At 46.1% G+C, this 21,194-nt stretch overlaps 1 protein-coding gene and 1 long non-coding RNA gene across 3 annotated transcripts in view; both read right to left on the reverse strand.

Moving 5' to 3' along the window:
- LOC144139360 (uncharacterized) overlaps positions 1–21,194 on the reverse strand; it is a 57,033-nt gene that overhangs the window by 23,452 nt on the left and 12,387 nt on the right. The window lies entirely within an intron of this gene.
- Positions 2,282–9,120, reverse strand: LOC144138669 (uncharacterized). The gene is made up of 3 exons (XR_013315934.1): positions 8,729–9,120; positions 6,953–7,222; positions 2,282–4,068 (listed from the first exon to the last, which is right to left on the reverse strand). It is a non-coding gene; the product is annotated as an uncharacterized LOC144138669 (long non-coding RNA).

Genomic DNA, 21,194 nt, shown 5'->3' on the forward strand with positions numbered 1-21,194 from the left:
CGCCCATCTGCTCTATTACCTGGAGACGACCGTTCCACGCGCAGCGGCTGCAGCCCGGACTGCAGTGACTGACTGATGTACCTGGACTGGCAGCCCCATCTCTTATTCTTTATCCTCTCTTTATACCTTTGTTTCTCTCTCTCTCTCTCTCTCTCTCTCTCTCCACTTTATCCTTTCACTCCACCTCTACTTCCATTCCTCTGCGCTGGGTTGTATGCAGGTGAGCTCCCTGCCGAGCTTTTCCTGCTTTTACTTCTCTCCCGCAAACCACAACCAACCAACAGGGCGTGACCCGCCGTGGTGGCTCAGCGGCTATGGCGTAGTGCTGCTGAGCCCAAGAACGCGGGTTCGATTCCCGGCTGCGGCGGCCGGTTTTCTGATGGAGGCGAAAAGTGAAAACGCCTGTGTGTTCGAGATATCGGCGCACATTGAAGATCCCCTGGTGGTCACACACTAAAAATTTTTACGCCCAAAAGGGTGCTTCAGCTTGTCGCCACAGGAGCACCCTAAAAACTGAATATTTTACGCCCTTTAGGGTGCTTGGATTTTGTCGCCGCAGGAGCACCCTCTGTGAAGCACCCCAGAAGGCAGGTGCCTTATAAACACCCTTTTCCGCCTAAAAGTATCCTAGGGTGCTACTTAGCACCCCAATCTGTAGGAGCATCTTCTGCAAAAGCACCCACCTAAAGGGGTACAAAACGGGTGCGTCATCCTCGGTTCACAGGTGCAGCAGGTGTGAGACCACATATTGCACAATATCACACAGGATTATGGTATGAAACATTCGTGCTTTCCAAGCTCGGTTCTGTGAGACATTCCATTGAAGCTCAACATCAGCTGATAATTTCCTTGAACTTGTGCCACCGATTGTTAAAACATCAATTTAAAAAGTCAGGAGCCACATCTCAGTACAGTTATAACTTTAGAGGTAGTTGATTACCCAAAACTTCGTAAAAAACCAATTATATGTTCACTTTGCCGAACTGCAGTACACATCCTTCGAGATTCACTGCAGAGCCTAACCATGCTGTGCAGTGAAAGCAATTAGGTGTGCAACACTTCAACCACACAAAACTTCCTTGAACCTTAAAACCCTTGGCTTCTTAGTATTGCATCAAACTTCCAATCAAGGTAGCTACCTGCAATGTTTAGTGCCTTATTCTTGAGCTGAGCAGGAAGGTTCAATATCAAGGAAGACCAAATGCAAAATGTATAGTTTCCTCCGTAATGCGGCTCATAATATAGTTCCCTCCGTACTGCGGCTCATAATCTACTTATAAAAGTTGGGTACCCAAGCCATTTATTTTCGTTTGCATTATTCTTTTTGCTTTACGGAAAAATATTCATATGGTACAGCACTTGCAAGGTTTGGTGGTATTTGGAGTTTTATAAACATACCTTTAGACTAAATGACCCCACATAGCAATAACAAGAACTGCAAACATCACAGAACAATGCATACAAGTTCCCTGGTGAAGCCCATGGTTGAAATGTAATGCCATTGTTCAGAAAACATTATTTTATCATGAGGCTAGCTTGTACATGGTGCCTTGCATTATGTCCCTGCCGGTGGATGTGGGGTCATTTGTCACTGTTGCAAATGAAAAGCCAACAGCCAGGGCCCATTAGTTTTGGCTAGTATTATGAGGTGCCTCACGGTAAGCATTCTACGTCGATAGACTTTTTTAGAGTTGACTAGAACTGAAATCAGCAAAAGATTCTCTACAAAACATTCATTCTATCCGCAGCTTTAGGGTTTGCTATTTCCATAGTTGGGTTTCTTCTGCCTTTCTTAACAACATTTTTCTTTTGATAAGAAGGTGCACAACCAAAAGCAAAAAGCTTTTCTGTAAACCTTTGGTAGCTATATAATTGTTACAAAATATTTTACTCTAAATATGGCAGCTTACACTGAGAATATTTGCATTTAAAAACATTAAAATAAGTTTAAATTGATCATAAATTTTTAGCTGTTTTTACGCAAAACTGTACATGGGATATGAAGTGCACCACAAGGAGGGCTTTGGATTAGCTTTAGCAAATTTGGGACATTTAAGGTGCACTGAAATCTCTACACATGCGCTTTTTCACTTTCTGTATCCACCAGGAAAATGGCTGCCAATTTATACAGCGATTCTAAATAGTAGTTGACGTGCATTTTAAAATAATCACAAACATTATAGCCACAAAATTAATTTTTACAAGTTGTAGACATTGCCCGTTACACCAGACATTGGACTACACTGTCAAGAGCTTTGACATCTACAATGACATCTACAAAGCAGGCTTATACTGGTAGAATGTTTCATACCATAATTACTGTGTGTTCAGAGCTCACGTGTGAAGTATGGATACTGCTGCTTCAGCAAGAACCGAGGATGAGCACCCTTCCTGGTTCTGAAAAAAAATAACAGAGGAAATGCCTTAAGCAGGATTCTGAAACGGGGTTGAATGAAACAAGAATGAACAAGAAATTCTTTCAAAACATGTAAAGCAATGCAAACAAATATTTATTTCAACTTATTTCTACAAAAGACCACCTCATGAAGACTGGTGGTGGGGTATTGGCTCAAAAAAAAAAGCAGAGAGCACTTATACAAATGCTACAGGGAGCCTTTGCAGCCAACAATTGTTTGAACACACCTAAACTAATCACTGTTCAACAAACTCATAAAAAATGTTTGAATGCATAAAAAACCAGTGGTAAACACAGGAAACAGTTAAAACAGAATGACGGCACAAGTTTGTCCCGTCGTTCTCTTCTGTGCCCTGGGTTTTCCTATGGTTTTTCATCCATTCAAACATGTACCAGCTAGCCCAGTCCAACGCCTTGGTATCATAAAAATATGGATAGTCAATCCTTACACAAAGGTGAAAAAAAAAGAAAGTATAAAGTAGGTGACAAAATTAAAACGACAGCAAATTGGTTGGCTTTTAATTTTAAATGATAATATAAAAAATAATGGCATGAATGAAAGTGAGCAGCACGCGAAGTACCTTGTTGCTAGCCCGACATTCCACTTTGAAGCAAAATGTCCGCTTTCAACACTACATAGGCTAAACATGCAATGAGGCATTCCTTTAGGCACACAAAATATACCATAATTGTTAAAAAAGCTACGAATTAGTTGAAAAAACCTGACCACGACAAATTGGAATTAGTGACTAGATACAGTTTCAGAAATACACAGCGACATCATATAAAAATATATGGTTCCCATACAAAGATTGATCATAACAAAAATTCAGGACATTTATCAGACTGGCATCAATGTGCAAAGCAGCTTAATGAAGGAAGACGGTCTTCACTAAAAACATGTTAATATTGGGAGCTCATGTGCTTCCCTGCAAGTTGGGTGTGTAAACCCACTGACATCTTAACTAACCCGCCTGAATCCTCACTTGATAGACATTGAGGAATTTTACGAATTGGTTTATTGTAGCCAGCTGTCTAGTTTATTTCCCTATTTTTCTTGGCATTTCGTGTCTAATTCTAAATTTGGTGACTAGATAGCTTTTACTATGGTCATGCCCTGGTGACAACGAATATTTGATTTTACTTTAAAAAAATTTCAGTTTTGTTTTATTGCTCACCAGCCAACGATCTGAAATATCAGAGGTGCTTAAAACGTATGTTGGCATTTCCTTCCTGCAGTGTAGTACAACTAATCATGACTTTTACCATAATTTGTTCACAAATCGTAATATGTGGAAAGTATTCAGCTTAATGAAAATGTCATTTCAGAAGCATGCACAATCAACAAGGCCTCAATGACTCTCATGACGTGGTCCACTTGTTTCTGTCACAAATAACCTGAGTGCAGACACATTCCACCGAAGACGAAGGTAACATGCCCTCTTGGGTGATGAATATTTAAAAAGCCTTACGAGTAAATTTGCTGCTGAGCACGTGAAATTGTGGCATTAAAACAAAAGATCCCTCTGCGGCATCTTTCACTTGGAGGAGCGCTTGACCACAAACTTTGAGAAGCTGGAAAATGCTCCATGAACCGCTCCAGCCAGCAGAAACGATGCAGGACACAAGTTGGTAGGCGGACCGTTGGCATCCTGCGATTGTGAAGATATTTATGTTTAGTAGATGCTCTTCTTTTTGTACTACTGTTTATTTCACCTTTAACAAGCAGCTGAACTCCTTAACGTTCGCATAATAAAATGCTGCAATGCGGAACAGTTAGCAGGGTTACCTCAATTTTGCTTTTCTACGAATTAACACAATGTAGGTAATCTGCACACAACTACAATCAAACTACAATTTTCACCTATTTCACTGCTAACATCAGCGTTTGACTGCTCAAGCACAAATACAGGTTAGACATGTGAGCAATCTGCTAAACGTATCCCCACAAACTGAACAATCAGGCATCAGAAATCGGCAAGGAAGGAGGTGTCACGTTTAAATGGCACTTTTTTTGTTCAAAACATAAACAACACCTGGAAGCTTGAAGCATGAGAGGGGGTCTTTCACGCTGACAATGTCAGAACATAGCTTGCTAGTGGGCACCTGCACGATGTGCACAATGTGTTTCTTGAAAATGCGTGCGAAAGTTTGATTGATGTGTAGGACGAGAATTGCAGCACGTTTTGACACAGGCCTTGTGGACGCTTCTGCCTGCTAATGTCAATGTGGATTCTTGCTAGTCGCCCTCTTCGCTTCTTTCTGAATATAATGCTTTAGGCATTATATTCAGGACAACGACTGCATCAAAACGTGCAGCAATTACCTACGTCCCACACATCGGTGAAACTCTCGCACACATTTTCAAGACACGCAGTGCATACATTGTGCATGTGCCCACTAGCAAGCTGCGTTCTGACATTGTCAGCGTGAGAGACCCCCTCTCACGCTCCAAGCTTCCGGGTATTGTTTATTAGATTCCATGCGCTGAATGCAAATCAGTGTACATTGGCGAAACGGGCAATCTGCACAGAAGATTAATGCAGCACTGGAACGAAGTGAACAAGGGCCATGCAAAAACAAGTCCACTGGCAGAGCACCGTGAGAGGACGGGACACGTGGTCGACTGGAACAAGACAAAATTACTGACAACTGAGTGAAATCTATCTTCTCGATTACTGCTCGAGTCCCTCATTGTTCAGACGACGCGCAACATTATCAACATAATGGATGGCAATCTGCACCATATCTATGCAAACTCATTGCGCCGCGTAATGCCCAATATATAGCTTCGTTTTCCACGACACATGCTCACCGTGAACAAGCAACAAACCGTTAAATGGCTTTCTTGACTTGGTCAGTGACCTACGTTTCATCACTGCAATAATGCTTTTACCTGCCTACACGGCATTCCGTCAAACACTGGACTACACCACATGAGCCATTGGCGTTCTTAACCTGCACCAGAGTATATAACCTTTCACTACTGCTATGAGATAGACCCATAAACGCACTTCAATATGGCCTTTATATTTAGCTCTTGGAAACATTATGTATAATTTTACCTTTAAGTTGCACCTGCTACAGCAGCTGGTACTATACCAAAAACATGAAAAAAAAAACGGTGGTTTAACACGCCAAAGCTACACTTGGGATATGGGGAGCACTGTAGGGGAAGGCTTCGCATTAATTTTGACCATCTGGGTATTTTTGTGCGCATCGAAATCTCCAAACACGGGCGTCTTTACGTGTTGCCTCCATCTGAAAAGCGGCTACACCAAGCAGTATCTAACCGACATTCGCCTCCACAGCACACCACCCTAGCCACGGCAGTGGGTTAAACATATGAAATAAAGCGAGTTTTGGAGTGCAAATGAAAATATTAATCACACGTCTTATTTTCCCAATCGATGTACCTTTTTAAATCCACCATGCAATCCCCCCTCCCCTACCGGCCTACCAAAACACCTTTGTCTCAAGAGCTAATCAGGCTGTTGTTAATGAAGTAAGTATTTACAATCCGAGACTTGCCACCGTTAAAGTCATGCACTTTGTTTTAGAGATAAGCGACATTAGCCATTTGCAGCACCAGGAGTTAATTGTGTTAAGATCAGATTGAAAGCATTGACGGTAGTAGTTGAAAGAAATTGTGTGATAAATTACAACATCATCTGCAAATAGACCTACATGGGAGGATATGCAACATGGAAGATAGACCAAGCAACCTGCCTGGGGGGACAACAAAGTGGCACGAGCAAAAGAAGTATATAGTTATTAGAAGTAAACTGCATTTGAGAAGAATGAAAATCTTTTGCTCAAGTGAGGACATTAGGGTGAAGTTTGAGAAGTAGTCTGTGGTGTGCAATGCGATTGAATGCTTTAGAAAAATCGAGAAAAACTACCACAGTTTGTAAGCCTGTGTCAATGGATCAATGTAGATCGTGAACAAATCCTGAAAGTTGTGTTTCTCAAGTAACCCTTGTGAAAACCGTGGTGATACTCGAATGTGATATTGTGATTTTATAAATAATTAGCGACCTGAGAGTGGATGAAATGTTTCCTGACCTTGCATATGGTGCTTGTTAGGGAAATTTAATGGTGAAGTACCGTCTCCTGATTTAAAGACTGGTGCTACCTCGACTATCTTCCAACCATTGAGATTAGTGCCTGTCATGAGAGACTGCGAAAAAAGCGCTGTCAGAATTCTACAGACTGCGGGATGTACTTTTCGGTATAGTATGATTATTACCAGTATGATCTGAAGTAGACCAGTTTGTATTGCAAGTTTAAAACCATATCGAAAGATCCTAAATGTTTGCTTGGCTTGATTACATACGAATACTTGCTTCAAAGTCAGTTCAATTTCTCTTCTTGCCCTTTAGTCGTCAGCCCCAGATTCTCTTCAATATCTCTGCTAAGCAATGACACGCTCCATACGCACAGCACTGCTTCATGAAAATGTTTCAAATAATCAGAGGCCACAGCACTGCTAACAGGTATACATCATGGCAAGTTCCACAACATGCAATAACTAACCTGAAAATACATAATCGGTGGGTGCACCGATATGGCAGCAGTGCCTGGACCGATGTGTCGAGCAAATGCGCTGACTTCTGAACGGGTGGTCCAAGCGGCCAGATGATGGATGAATGACCATTCCTGGCGGCAAAGCGTACGGAGCACCAACGAAAGGCCAGGCAGTACTTGGGTACAGCAGGTGCAGTGTCGGTTGGCCAAGGGAGGCCCTGGCAAAGCCTTTGAAACTGGACTGGAAGGCAGCTGACCCAGGACAGCCAGCAGCAGCACCTGCAGGTGCATAATCTGTGAGTGTGCTGACACTTGTTGAAATACAAGAGCACACACAAAGCACGAATGCTTACATCAAGTAGATTTTTAATCGTTTAAAGACAGTAACCTCCAAGGCACTAATAAGAACATTCCCGGAACACCCCAAGTGAAATTTAGGTCACAGTAAGAATGTATTTATTAGACCAGCAGGTACTGTGAGTGGGGTATGCATGATATATGCAAAGCTAGCTACTGAGCTAATTTGCATGGAACGCATGCTAGCAGCTCATCTGTATCCCTTGCTTTCAATCGGAACTGGTGTGTGATAGTTGAGGCTCCTCCATTTCAATGTCTGACTTGTATCTGCACGTTCAATTCTCCAATATAAATCGAGTTGAGTGAGTGCCTACAGCTTTCTTGTTAGTCTCTGTATGGCCTGCGGTTTTGCGAAAATGAGAACTTGCGAATTGGCTCAATTTTCTGCACTAATTTAAACAATACATATGCCTCTGATATCAAGCCCCAGACTTCCCGAGAGCTACTCTGACAGAATCGGCAGGCGCCTCGTAGGCGTTGTGAAATCTCCCCCACTACCCCGAGACTATGCTAACTCCCTGCGAGGCCACATGCGCGCATTTCACCTTCAATTTGCACGTATGTGAATTCTATACCTCTATGAACTCTCAGACGGGCGTCGTCATATTCGTGCCGGACTCGTGAAACTCGGCAACGTAAATTACCGCACTCGCTCGCTGGCGCGCGGCCCGAAATCTCCCACCGTTTCCGGCCCTTGCATACTATTTTCTCCACCTTGCACTTTGTAAATTCTCATGTTTAACTACACCTCGTGCGCCCTCATCTCTTGCCTGCTTTTCTTCCAGCACAACTCCGTCAGCACCCGGTCGACGCGTACGCTGTCGGGGCGCGTTGGCGAGCGAGTACGGCAATTTCGCTGTTGTCGAGCTTCACGAGAACAGCACACATATCGCGGCCCGAAGACCGCGAGGCGTACGGTCGCCGGTCTCGCGAGCGCAATAGCTGCGAAGCGCACTGCACGGGATTCGTGAAGGGGGGGGAGAGACGCCAGCCATGGAATCACGTGTACGCGTTTTCACATGCACTTCCAGGGAACCTCCTGTTCATGTTATTTCTTGGTATACCGCGGGTATTCACGAGGGAGGACTAATCACAGCGTTGTGCCACTCACGCGAAATTGCGACTGCGATCTGCAACCGCAAAGGCACTGTTTGAGAGACACATAAACAAACGCCCCGGTGTTAAAGAGCCTTGCGTGATGTGAAATTATTAGCAGCCGTGTACCATAGCGCGAGCATCGTAGCCAAGGTCTAGCTTCACCGTAAATTGATGCTGACTTCTGCGGAAACGGTGGACTTGGCGCCAAACAAGTATACTAACTCACGTAGGCTCTCAGAGCAAACGAGTTGGGGGTCTAGCGAATTACTGACCCATAAACACCAGAACTCGCTCCAACCAAATACAGAATAATAAAAAATGCGTACTTACCCGAGCAAAAACGATGTTTCCAACGTAAAATTCTCCTTCACTGTCGTCTTCATCTCGCGGACACACGAACACGCTTTGTTCTGATGCAATGTCATCCACTTTTGACGCGCAGTATTTTATCCGGCGATGATCGTTCTCCCGGGGTCCCCATGTTCAACACACGCGTAGGTTAGAAGGGTAGACATCACCCATAAAGCTTCTATAACTATGATTTAAGCTTGAAATAGATAAAACAGATTAAATCCCGCCACCAACCACTCGGCACAAAACGCCATGAAAAAACACACACAAAAGTGAGAGATAGTTGCCAGACTTCAAATGCAGCACCTCTATGTTTGACGAAAATTGTGTTACTACTGTAATGTTGGTAATTATCTTTCTGCTTTCAAAGTCTGAAATGTGTTTATAACTTAAGTTTAAGGTTTTTAAACACAAAAAGTGAATACACATAAAGTAATTGACATATATACTGATATTGTAAAGAGGTTTGACGTTTGTTTTGGTTTTGTTTTCACGGCGGGCTTCTCAAGAGAGAACGTGCGAGAAAACGAGCTACTTTGGGTTTAGGAAGAGGGCGGTAAATGTCGGCGTGATAGAAAGCAAGGAATAGGTGCTTACCCTGGTCGTTAAAAAAGGAGCTAATGAAACCCTCACGTAAAAAAAAAAAAAAACACGTTCGACGAGGAATCGAAGCATTCACCTACAAAACAGTAAACGGACGCGTTAACAAACACCTATGTCGGTGGGCGGTGTTCTAGGCGCCTAAAACAACTCTATACTTACGTAAGTTGTCAACGAATATTGTTGCTTGTGTCTAGTCATCGCCTCCTTTAACGATGGTTTAGTTTATGCTGCATTTTTGAAATTCTGGCTGTCCTAACGCTTGTTTCTCACGCACCGGTCTTGCAGACGAGGCCGCATTGCTAGCGCTGCAAGCGATTGAGCTAAAGCTCCATTATTTGACTCAAGAAAAGCTATCGCAGTCAACCCGACCTTTTCTGCGCAAGCCACGGCAGCCACGAAATAAATGGAATGTGCCGTTAGAATTATGGCGTTGATAACGCTTGTTTGACCGGCACCGTCTTGCAGACAAGCAACGTCGCTCTAATACTACAAGCGATGTCACTCTTGGCATGTCAGGCGCATCAAACCCATCGTGTAAAACGACTGCTAACAGTGCGAAAACCTCTGAGTTTGTAACAAGTGGGGATTTGCGGTGGCGGCGACGTAATAGGTACAGCAAGCAGGTAGGCAGAACAGCAGCGTAGGGTTACAACCTTTCCCCGAAAAAAAAAACGGGCCTTCCGGGGGGGGGGGCGGGGGGAGGGGGGATTGTGTTGAAAAAAGACGCCATGTTTTTTAACATGCGGTGCCATTTATTGTAGTGTTTTCTTAGAGAGAAATCAACATAACGTTTGTACTGAAAGTGATTGAGAGCTTGGTTAATCGCTCTGCATGTGCTTCACTGAAAAGTAACCGCAATTGCTGACCGCGGCGGTAGAATTTCGTTATTTTGTTCTTCCCTTAGGTCCCCCTCCATCTGAGGCAGCGCGCTTGCCCGCGTATTTTCTCTGCTCGCGTGTCTTTGCGCAGCTTGTCGACATAGGCGTGCGCAGAGTTCTCAATTTGGGGGGGCAAAGTCTTACCGCTGCGCCCCCCCCCAGAGCAACTCCCGACCTCTTCTCACTGAAGGCCTTGCGGTGCGAACGCAGTGCAAAGAGGGATGGTTATAAAATTTTTATTTGAATGTGATGGAATTGCAACACACACAAAATATTTCTGAGCAGAAATTTTACTTTCATGTGTTACATCGGCAAGGCATGGGGCAAATTTGGCGCCCCCTTCAGATGATTAGGGGGGGCGGCCGCCCCCCCTGCCCCCCCTGTGCGCACGCCTATGCCTGTCGACACGTATTTATCGTCTTAGTTGTTGAATTGACGCTTATAAAACGCCAAAACGGGCATAATCACGGCACAAAAGCCAAAAAACCGGCTGATGACGGCTGGTTTTAGATATGGACCGGCAACCGGCCCGCTGTTTAAAAAACCGGTCGGGCCGGTCCAAAACTAGGAAGGTGGCAACCCTACGGCAGCGACGAGCGAAAATGATTTTACACGACCGCCCCCGTCGGCCTGCGCAAAAAAGGAAGATAGAACCCCTGCATACACGCCCTCGAAGAAAGCTGTACAGCCGATTCAGTTTGTTGTGGACGAAGAGCAACCGAGGCTGCAGCCACAAACGATTGCGCTTGCCGTGGTATGAGCCAAAGCATATCTTCACATAGTTATGTTATCGTCCGTTTGACTGTTACTTACTGAAGGGAAAATTCAGAACACAAACGTTGACGTCTAGCGTCTATGCCAGACATAGACTCTGCTGTTTAGGCCCTAAAAACCACCTTCAGGGCGTCTGTCGGTTCTGTCTGATGGCGCGCTCGCGCCGCTGATTACGAACGAGGCGTCTGTTGGCGTTGACTTATCGTGTTGGCGAGCCGGTAAACGCCATCACGGTTAAACTCCCTGTTGGAAGACTATACGCTGTTGGGACGATAGAGTGCCGACAGAGCTTCTTATTGGCCCCACAAACGCCATCATGGTTAAACTCCCTGTTGGAAGACTAGGCTATTGGAACGATAGAGTGCCGACAGAACTTCGTATTGGCCCCACAGGCGTGCTGTGAGCCCAACAAGAAAGTCTTGTTGGAATTTTTGCCCGGGGCATAATAATACGGGAACAAATTCTTAGGTAAATTCGATTTCGTTGAGGACACCGATGCCTCGCGTAAAAGTTTTATTTATAGGACTACAAGAGGCATTTTGTAGCCTTTCCTTCCCGTGCACCCAGACATCGAAACGAACCTTGTGACACACTCGAAGCAGTAGATTAGTGCAGAGTGGAATTTAAACATTCAGCACGTTTTGTTCAATTTACGAACAGCAATTTTAGAGCCTTTCCCCTGGTCTATGTGGAGAGTTCATATTTATTCTCTCAACGGGCGGTGAAATAGTGCAATGTGCGGTTTAAACATTCAGCCTGTTTTTGTGCAATTTTGCATGCTTGCATTCACACACCGTTCTTTTAGGCACCCTAACGATAAGGTGCCGTGGTAACACCCCAATCGAGAAGAAATACTTTTTAGCACCCCTTTAACGGTCGTAGCACCCTATGAAACTGTTGATTACACCCCTGAATTTTGGCACCCTCGAGGTCGGTTGCCCGAGCAATATTTGGGTGCTTGAAAGGTGCAAAAAGGGTGCAAAATGTTCAGTACACCCTCCTTGCACCTTAAAGGGTGTAAAAATGTTAAGATTTACACCCCTTAATATGTGGCACCCTCATGATTGGGTGCCGGAGCAATGTTTTAGTCCTTAAAAGGTGCAAAAAGGGTGCAAAATGTTGAGTGCACCCTTTTAGCACCTTTAAGGGTGTTAAAAAGTTTAGTAAGTGAATCCGGAGTCCTCCACTAAGGCGCACCTCAGAATGTTCTTGTTTGTTCACACGTTTAAGTAATGACTAGAGACCGGAAGTTTAGGCACTAAAAAAACGGGTTTTAGGCGCCTATTGAAGGCGCTCAAAATTGAAATTTAGGCATATATAGGCACTAAGTACTACCATATAGGCATATATAGGCTCGAATAATATTTACTCAGGCGGCGTATTTCAGTGCAATTTTTCGGTTTAGAGTAAACACAGGCTACAAACATCGGTATTTTGAAAATGCAATTTTATTTTCTTCATAAAACACTCAAGGGTGACGATTTCAAGATATCTAGGGTGACGCAACACTGTGCGAAAGGCTGTGGAAGCAGTGGCAAACAAGCACCATCTCCAGGTTTTCGGGCTTGAAGTTGTGCCTTCTGTCAGTCAATATCGTCTTGTACGCAGAGAAAGAACGCTCCACATCCACTGAGGTTAGTGGAGCGTACTTGTACTTTGGCACGTTGGATGTTTTGATTCCATCTGGAATCGCGGTATGTCCGCCGCTCAAAACCTCAGACAGTTCCGTCAGCGTCGAAAATCCGGGATTTCTGTCCAACACAGACTTAAGCTTCTCTATAGCTCTGTCAGCAACCGGTCCCCTGGGAGCACTAGCGAACCTTTCCTGTGCGTCCAAAATCAGCTGAATATTTTCAGTCAGCGTTGTGCCCGAACTTTCAAGTTTCTGTATTGTTGTTGCCAAGAACGTGAAATGGGCACACAAATAGGCCAAGTCACATGCAAGTGTAACATCATGTAGAACCTTCTGGGCCCTTCTCACGGCGACACTCTCATCTTCAGCAAAGCTGCTTACAACAGCCTTGACACCGTTTAAGTGTTGGTTGTAGTATTCCACTGCCGTCAGCCAAGTTCCCCAGCGGGTAACAACAGGCTCCGGTGGAAGAGGTACACCCGGCAGCTGCTCCCTGAAAGCACGAACGCGGGAAGGAGCCTTGAGGAACACCGCCTTCCCTACAGCTATCAGTTCGTTGACCGAACTGAACGACTTTCGTAGCTCTTCACACACCCGATGAATCCCGTGAGCAAGACAAGTGACGTGCAATAGTTCTGGGTAAAAAACCTTGAGAAGTGCACCAGCCTTAAGCATATAAGCTGCTGCATCTGTGTAGAGCAGCAGTACTCGGTCGTCGTGGGCTCCGGAGGGGTACAGAAGCTTCAATGACGAGTTCACGAAGCGGGCGATGGTCTCTCCGCTAGTTTTTTCTAGCTCTTTTGAGCAAACCAGGAAGGGTGTTGTTTTCTCTTCTGCGTCAAGCTTTCCGACTACAAAGTGACCGAGTACTCGTCCGGTGGCATCTGTCGTCTCGTCCACAGAAATCCAAATGTGGAATTCACCGATTTCTCTTCTAATTTCTTGTAGCGTCTTCTCGTACAGTGGTCGCAGGTACTCCTTGCGAAGAGTCGACTCTGATGGTACCTTTTGTTTGCAGTACTTTTGCAAGAAATTCTTGAAAGTCTTGTTTTCGATTTTCGCCCAAGGGATGTTAGCAGCGACTAATGCTTCGCACAGGTCAGCGCTGAATTCACTTTTTTTTCCTTGAGCAATACTTTCAGCCAGGAACGATTGTCTTGATGTCGACGGCTGGTTGCGCAGAGCATTGGCTTGATGCAGTGCTGTTCTTTCATGCTGCTGCAAGTGGAACTTTTTTTCACAGGGTACCTGCGCGAAGAAAACAGTAACGAAAACTAAGATATTGCGTAAGGCACGTGAAACGTTGCTAGTGTACTTTTGCTTTTAGTCATGTAGAGTTGTAAACCTGACAATAGCTCAAGGAATGGCGAAGTTGGCCAGCTGCGCAATAGCAGGTAACCGTTTTTAAAATCATGATGCTTATACAACAATCCGACCAACACTGTGCCGGAAATTTTCAATAAGGAAGCCAGTTCCCGAATTAGGTTGCAAACATTGCACAACAATGAATAGCAGTTACCGTAAAAAGTTCTTAAAACGCACATTATTGGCAAGTTCTGAGCATTCAGAATAAATTTAGCGTAAGCACTGTTGGAGGCGTCACGTTTACGGTTGGTCCAGTGTTCACGTCAAGTGCATGATATCGTTAATTAAGATCAAGTGGAAAGTATTGTATTCTCACCTGCTTTCCGCAGGGTTGGCAGAATACTGTTTCTCCGTCGACGGTGTAGCACTGCGATCCACTGGTCCATTGCCGGATAAGGACACTTTTCGGCGTCTTAATCTTCGGCATTCGTTGGCAGGCTTCGGACGGATTACGGAGAGAGCAGAAACGCCAACTACGCTGACGTGCTGGCTGTAGTGATAGGGTCAATAGGTTTTCTCTTAATCTTGCCACAAGCTAGCCTCGCGCTGCCTCTCTAGGGCACGCTCTAGCCTCGCCCGCGTGCAATCTGCGCTGCAATATTCTCGACACCAAACAAATCCGACCTTTTTTTTTTTTGGGGGGGGGGGGGAGGGATTCGCGAGCAATTTGTAATTGTTTTGCATTGTTTAGAAAGGCTTTTCGAAATCCCGTCCGAGGTAAATAAGTGGGAAAGGGTTCAGATTTATTTGCAATTTTTTAAGCAGAAGGAAAGGCGTGAAAGTCAATGTTGCGCATCTTGCCGAGAGAGTAGCTGTGCTTTCCCGCAGTACCGTCCTGGCCTTGAGAGGTAGGGCTTCCATTGGCCGGCTCCCTCGCAGGCTGGCGCTTGCGCGCTATCGTTGGGGGCGCTAGCAGACGACGCGCCGACGGAACCCGCAAGAATCTTTTTATGCCGCTAGCATTCAATAAAAACCCTTAAAAATGCTAAATACAACGTTTTCAATTGCTCTCTTGTTTTCTTCCAAACAAGCCAGTGCGAACCCATTTCCAACGCCAGCGCGCCTCGTCATTTTCATTACTTCATACCCCCATTCACAAACATACTGTTTTCTATACTCGCTGCACGCCGACTGGTTGGGGGACAACGCGTACTCTTTATTTTCACCTTGCATGCCTTGCAGACTAAATTCGACGAGACCATTCCTCAAAACACGTGTTCTCCTGTCTGTGACAAAACAATTTATGCCACTGTTAGCACTGTATTATTGCGCGAACAATATATAGGGCATTTCGGGTAATATTTCCGTCGCTACGCGTCACTCTGTCAAACAGCCAGCGACATAAACCCAAAAACGGTAAAGTGAGATAGCGCTTAGAGATCGCCGGCTGCGTGAGTGACGAGAGCGACGGTGCTAAGAATACTTTAACAGGAGTGCGACTGAGCGGCAGCTGCCTCTGCAGACGTGCCCGTCAGTCACGGGGAGTCTCGGCGGGTCTCTGTGACTCCTGCCACTGATTGCCCGCGTTGTATAATTATCGAGCACGCAGCCAGTTTAGGGTGGCAAACGAGGAAGAAATGAAAAATACTGCGGCTAATGGCGATACTGGCAGACTACAAAAGGAAAGACAGGCAGCCAAAGCCGCTGCTAGAGCGAGAAAACGAGACCGCTGAGATTATTAGAACGCTAAGCATGGTTGGCATAGTGTAGGAAGAAGATGATGATATTTTTGTGGTTATACGCTTTACTGAGTGGGGTGAAAGAAACTCTGCGTGGCGGATGTCTGAAGAGAAAGGAATGAGCATCGGGCGAGGCCTCAAGTTAGCAATGGAGAGAGACAAGATGCTCATGCATTCCCATCAGTCCAACAATAGATTTCCTTTTTTTCCATCGAGATATACGACTGATTGAGGCAAAGTCTGTACTCGACAGCACAAAAAAGGCATTTATAGGCGCTTAAAAGCTTGTATAGGCACGAACCTCAAAATAGGCACGTATAGGCACAATCAACTATTGCTTAAAATGTTCCCCTTCCTTTAGTTCATGCTTATATGTTAAATAGGCTCGATACGGACTGGAATAAAAAATAGGCATTTTGCCTAAAGTTCCGGTCTCTAGTAATGACACACTCGGCCAGTTCTTACCGAATATTTGCCACATTACGCCAGAAACGAAAACATGCATATAGGATGCTAGCGAAAATTTTGGTGTGCTGCCGAGTAATTAGAGGTTGTCTGATGGCACCGCTATACTAAAGCCTGCGCAAAGTAAGTCGCTGTAGGCTGCTGTGGTTGAGAGTTATATTTTGGAAATTGGAACCGCGAGAACACGTGGGTCGCTCGCAGTTCGGTGGCGCCCCCTTTCAGGAGTGTCAACACCACGTGCCTCCTTCGGTCTTTTGGCATTTTTGCGGTAAAGCAGCTTTAAAGCACCGAGGCACTCGTCTTGCACACCGTCGTGGCTAATATAGTTATGAATAGACCATCTCCATTGACTCTCTATAGGCTATCTAACATGCACATAGCATTTGCATTGGTTCCATGCATTTAAAACTTTCGTGCATTTCTGTGCGTGGTTTTATGATATCTGTGCTTGAACCACAGAACCACTAGGACTATATATGGTATAAACTACGCTTCGAAACACGGCTCAGCTGTTTCCGTTTTGTAGGCGCACCATAGTATTACGGCGGCCGGACGTGATAAGGCACACCCCAACGCGGCGGCCGAACCATTTTGCTTCGAAAGCAACAAAATAGTTAATTTCGCTGCATTCGACAGCTACTCTAATACAAGGCTCAAGATGATGTTAAGCGCTGCTACCAGAGTGCACCTCCAGTGTTTCGTTTGGGTCGAAGCTCGTACTTCATTCTCTAGTGTCTAAAAACAAAATTTCGCTCGTGCAAAGTTTCGTTCCCAGTCATAATTTCAACAGATCAGAGCACAGGGCAAGCACGGTCCATTTCCTCACCACTTTTTAAAGTAGCCGTGTTTATTGCATCACACTAATTTTCTTCTCTCGTTTTTACCTCCGGCGCTTGCGGCTACATGCAAGGTAACGCTTCAGTCTACACTTCAGTACCATAAAGGGCACTATGCCTGAACTGCACGAGATCCGGACACAGGCAGCATGCTCGACGGCACGCATACGAACGAGACGACGTATGCAAAACTGTGCATGCTTGCTCACCGGACCTCTCCCACGTAATCGTCACGATTACGGAAACGCGAGCTAGGCTCAGGGCATTTCCGGCGGGATCACGAACTCAAGCTGCTCTCACACCGACCGAGCCAGTCGAGGAGCTACATCGCCCACGCGCAGGTCATTCCAGCAACGAGCAACGAGACGCGCAACATACACAGCGCGCACGAGCCAGGAGGCAGGCACCACGTGCTTGGCACACGCGTTTCCCGCCCAGACGTACAGGAACCGAACAAAAAGAGCTCGGAAGGAATGACGCCAGTACGTAGATTTTCCGTGCGTGCTGTCCCCACCCCGGTCCACGCAACCAACGATATCGCATTCTGATTGATGGACATGGAAACAGCAAGCGAGACGCACAGCGCACGAAACGCACCATACGTGGTGAACGACAGCACATGAAGGAGTGGGGAGTTTCCCAGGGTAAACGAGACGCGCAGCTCAAGTAAGCCCCCAGAAATGACGATGGACATCCAAACCTGACCGGCAGAGCTGACCACGGTGAACGAAATGCACAGCGCACGGAACGCGATCAAGCCAGCACACACGAAAGAAACCGCTATTCGCGACAGCCTCCGCTACAGCTTCGCTATCCGGACTTTGCCAGTGAATGTCACAACCAAAGAAATAAGCTTAAAAAAATTCCCCCGCACCTACCCGAAGGGAATCGTGCAGAAATGCGAGTGCATTGGGTGCACCGATGAGTGTGTTGCGAGTAATGGCGTAATTAATGACGAGAGTGTGAACGTAATCATTTATTCATCAGCACCTGTTTGTGTTATCGTTGTACGTGACGGCCACAATCACTGCCTTGTGATCGCTAAAGTGCACGGTCAAAGGGTCTTTGAGAAGCATACGCGCGTCACAGTTGCGCGTAAATACCAGATCAATGCAACTCCCGTGAATGGTAGTGGGGAACGTTTCGAAGCCCCACGTGGGGCAGACTTGTCTTCTTCTTCTCCAACCGATGATGATGACGTGGAAGCAACTGCAGTGACGTCACCGCCAGGGAGAGGCGTGATGCTCACGTTGCATTGTGTGAACCCCCGACTAAGAAATGCATTCGTATTTACGACGACGACGACGACGAAGGCAGAACTACGAGGCGCGCGCTCACGTGCGCTCGCGCTGGAGGAATGCAGGCGCACGCCGGCCAACGGAGCAAGACAACCCCGGCTAATAAATGCATTCGCATTTAAAACTGAGCCAGCGCATGCGGTTCAACCGTACTGGACGTACGAGCTGTCCTGCACCCATTGCTCCAGCCCCAGTCCAGCGAACGAATGACATCAGACTCGGGCAGGTAGGTCTGTCAGCGAGCAACGATACGGCCAGCACATGCGGCAGGTCCGAGCCAAAACGAACAAGATCCCCGGCGCCCGCTGCTCCGATCGAGACTCACCTGAAAAACACCATTTCGTACAAGAGGACGCAACCGCAAGCAAACGGAGTCAGGACGAACGGAACGCTTTCGAGCCTGCTTGTACGGGAGATACCGAATTTAGCATTCTCAAAACAACGGGAAAAAGACGAGAGCTTGAGCAACGAAACGGAAACGGCAAGAACGGCAACGAATGAACCCGATCTAGACGAAGGCATCGAATGCCCTAACGATGAAGTCACACTTGCGACGCCAAGGCATGTGGGACTGAACGGACGAGACGAATTACGCCCGCTTTCACACCACAACAGTTTCAGCACCGAGGAAACCACGGTGACAGCAAATGTGCAGCCGCAACTACTTTGACCGATCAGCCACACCGCCCTACGACAACGCCATGCTACCGCACTCTAAACGAAAATCTAAACAGTTCCCCCACCATACTCAACGCGCATCTCCATTAAAGCAACGTCCTCAAAGCTCTCAGCTATGCCATTCTTGCACACCGCAGTTCGCTTCCGGACAAAACGGATGTCTACGCTCCCACATGCACGAAGAACGCAACGATCTACACGAACACAATCGCCGACGGAAGCGTCGCGACTAACGTAAATTCTGTCAAGTTCAGGTCCGACGAAGTGGATCCGACGGCACCCAGTTAATAAAATCAAGCCAATTTGAAATTCACCGAACTTCATCGAAAACAGCACCCTCTTAACGAAGTTTCTCGTTTCGGGAACAACAACAACAACAACAACAACAAAAAACGCCAGCATCGAGCATCTGTGAATAATCGGACAGTGATCTAGATACAAACGGAGGTCCATCTACGTGAACACTTAATTGTGCCTGGGGTCAGGCGCAACTCGGATTGGGAGCACAATTTGAGAATATCTGCGCGCCCCGAAAAGAAAACGGACGACAAAAAGCTGCCACCCAAAGACACGCATAAAACCTCAATTTACTGCCGCGGCCATACTTAAAAGTCCCAACCTCCTCATGAGCCCGACGCGGCCCACGCTTCGTTGTTTTATTCCTGAGAACAAGAGGAGACGCCAGACACAGCGCGACGGCTTACGGTCCGTTTCGCTCTCTCAAGTGTACGTGCCTTCGCATAGTGTCGCCCTACGACAGTGTATTGCGTGAGACGTTCTCTTCCCGTTGTTCTGTCCTGATCTATATGTAACCTCAGTTTTTCTAATCAAACATTTTATGTTTTTCTATGTAGTTCTTCATTCGAGCCACGAGCTAGCTTTCAGCACAGATAATAGGTATTCGTGAGTAATACAAGTTGAGTACGCATGACTACAGTTTGAGTACTTATGAGTAGAGATTGAGTGCTCATGAGTACAGATTGAGTACTCATAGGTACAGATTGAATACAATAACCCATGAGTACAGATTGAGTACTCATAGGTACAGATTGAATACGATTACCCATGAGTACAGATTGAGTAAGAATACTCGTGAGGACAAGTGAGTGAGTAGAAGCGCGTACAATTACAAATAAGTATGTGATGAGTGAGTACGAGTGATTTTGAAAACAGCCTAGCTTTTTGAGTCAGTTTGATTGTGTACAGCGTGAATAAAAAAAATTGTAATTTTGTTTGAGTGAGTTCTTTCCATTTTGCCGACCAATGGTCCTAAGAGGCGTGTTCGCACCAGTCAAGGGTCGACTGTTTGGGGACTTTGCCCTCAAGCAGTTGCGCTTATGGCAACTTGATGAAAACAAGGAATCGTCAGCGCGTCAGTGTGACTCTGCACGTGTTCTGCGAACTCCCTTGTTGAGCAATGAATGTTACTGCGCAAAAATGGTGAATTAAGTACAGTAAATATTCCCCTAAAAGTAATCTGCTCAGAAAAAGAAAACATGCACCAACGGCGATTCGAACTTACGAATTCCAAAACAATATTCCTATGGCTTCAAGCCCCTCGGCCATTAGCTTCCGTTGTTCGGGAGAATATAACGTATATAATGTTATAGCCTGAGTAAAGATGGTTGTGGTTCGTTTCCCCGAAGGCCGGTGTCGATCAGGAACCTAATCGCCCGGGATTCGGTTGATTTGGCAGGAGGCTGGCAGGGGGATGGCGTTGAAGTTCTTGGAGACGGCGGTAGAATTGACGAACTCGAGGTGTTGGGGTTGATTAAGGGAAACGAAGGTTTATGTACAGCTATTTACAGTAGGATAACTGGGTACATGAGTAGTAAAAGGAATAACTTCAAACTTCAGCCAAACGCTAGCTCCAAGTGCGCACAAGTCACTTGAGCTTCTCAACATTGTCTAACTCTCCTACCCTCGGAGCGTACACAAACCGCTCGAGAAACGACGGCCGAGACTCGGTCTCGCCGCAAGATCCGTCTAGTTGCCGGTACGGCGCTGTACCCTAAACTTCCGACGCGATCTTAACCTATAGCCTAGGGGGCTCACAAATCCCAACCTAGCTTTAACGGTGGGGACTCATTGTCCCACCGGGAACTGCTCAGCTCAGCGCTCAGTCAAGAACGATTTCTAACGGCCAAGTTCGACCTTATAAAACCTCGAGATCCCACTCTCTGGGGAACGCGCCTGTAGCGTTCGTTCGTACACGCGTAAGGGAGTGCCCAAATTC

The sequence above is a fragment of the Haemaphysalis longicornis genome, unplaced genomic scaffold, assembly GCF_048455015.1.
Source record: "Haemaphysalis longicornis isolate Haplotype H1 unplaced genomic scaffold, Haemaphysalis longicornis Haplotype H1 scaffold_5, whole genome shotgun sequence".
NCBI lineage: Eukaryota > Metazoa > Arthropoda > Arachnida > Ixodida > Ixodidae > Haemaphysalis > Haemaphysalis longicornis.